Raw genomic sequence first — 2,033 nt, 5'->3', positions numbered from 1 at the left:
TTTAAGTACTTGTTCTACTTGAGTGGTAACCATAGAAGCATGTTTACTAATGAGTTTAAGTTCACCTTTAACTCTAGACATATATTCACCCAAGTGTTCAATCATATAAGCATTTTGTTTTAATTGTCTACCAAAATAAGCATTAAAATCTTCTTGCTTAACCATAAAGTTATCAAATTCATCCAAGCATTGGCTAGCAAACTTAGTAGGAGGGATTTCAGCCTTATCATATCTATAGAGAGAATTTACCTTTACTACCTGTGTCGGGTTATCAAGACCATGTGTTTCTTCAATAGGTAATGGATTAAGATCATATATTTCTCCAGCAGGCGGTAAATTAAGACCATGTATTTCTTCAATAGGAGGTAAATTCTTAACATCTTCAGCTTTAATACCCTTTTCTTTCATAGATTTCTTTGCCTCTTGCATATCTTCAGGACTGAGAAATAGAACACCCCTCTTCTTCGGAGTTGGCTTAGGAATAGGCTCAGGAGTTGGCTCAGGAAGTGTCCAATTATTTTCATTGGTCAACATATTATTCAATAGGATTTCAGCTTCATCTAGTGTTCTTTCCCTGAAAACAGAACCAGCACAACTATCCAGGTGGTCTCTGGAAGCATCGGTTAGTCCATTATAAAAGATATCAAGTATTTCATTTTTCTTAAGAGGATGATCAAGAAAAGCATTAAGTAATTGGAGAAGCCTCCCCCAAGCTTGCGGGAGACTCTCTTCTTCAATTTGCACAAAATTATATATTTCCCTTAAGGCAGCTTGTTTCTTATGAGCAGGGAAATATTTAGCAGAGAAGTAATAAATCATATCCTGGGGACTACGCACACAACCAGGATCAAGAGAATTGAACCATATCTTAGCATCACTCTTTAATGAGAACGGAAATATTTTAAGGATATAAAAGTAGCGGGTTCTCTCATCATTAGTGAACAGGGTGGCTATATCATTTAATTTAGTAAGATGTGCCACAACAGTTTCAGATTCATAGCCATAGAAAGGATCAGATTCAACCAAAGTAATTATATCAGGATCAACAAAGAATTCATAATCCGTATCAGTAACACAGATAGGTGAAGTAGCAAAAGTAGGGTCAGGTTTCATTCTAGCATTAAGAGATTGCTGCTTCCATTTAGCTAATAACTTCTTAAGATCATATCTATCATTGCAAGCTAAAATAGCTCTAGCAGCTTCTTCATCCATAACATAACCCTCAGGAACAACAGGTAATTCATATTTATTAGGGGGAGAGTCTTCATCATCACTATCATAAATATTATCCGTTTCAATAATTTCATTCTCTCTAGCCCTAGCAAGTTGTTCATCAAGAAATTCACCAAGTGGCACAGTAGTATCAAGCATAGAAGTAGTTTCATCATAAGTATCATGCATAGCAGAAGTGGCATCATCAATAACATGCAACATATCAGAATGAATAGCAGAAGTAGGTTTAGGTGTCGCAAGCTTACTCAAAACAGAAGGTGAATCAAGTGCAGAGCTAGATGGCAGTTCCTTACCTCCCCTCGTAGTTGAGGGATAAAATTTTGTTTTCTCGTCTTTCAAGTTCCTCATAGTGACCAGCAGATATAAATCCCAAGTGACTCAAAGAATAGAGCTATGCTCCCCGGCAACGGCGCCAGAAAATAGTCTTGATAACCCACAAGTATAGGGGATCGCAACAGTTTTCGAGGGTAGAGTATTCAACCCAAATTTATTGATTCGACACAAGGGGAGCCAAAGAATATTCTCAAGTATTAGCAGTTGAGTTGTCAATTCAACCACACCTGTATAACTTAGTATCTCAAGCAAAGTATTTAGTAGCAAAGTAATATGGAAGTAACAGTAACGACAGCAAAAGTGATATTTTTGGGTTTTGTAATGATTGTAACAGCAGCAACGGAAAATTAAATAAGCGAAGAATAATATGTGAAAAGCTCGTAGGCATTGGATCGTGATGGAGAATTATGCCGGATGCGGTTCATCATGTAACAGTCATAACATAGGGTGACACAGAACTAGCTCCA

The sequence above is a fragment of the Aegilops tauschii genome, chromosome 6 (genome assembly GCF_002575655.3).
Source record: "Aegilops tauschii subsp. strangulata cultivar AL8/78 chromosome 6, Aet v6.0, whole genome shotgun sequence".
Lineage (NCBI taxonomy): Eukaryota > Viridiplantae > Streptophyta > Magnoliopsida > Poales > Poaceae > Aegilops > Aegilops tauschii.
This window is presented reverse-complemented; position numbering follows the sequence as displayed.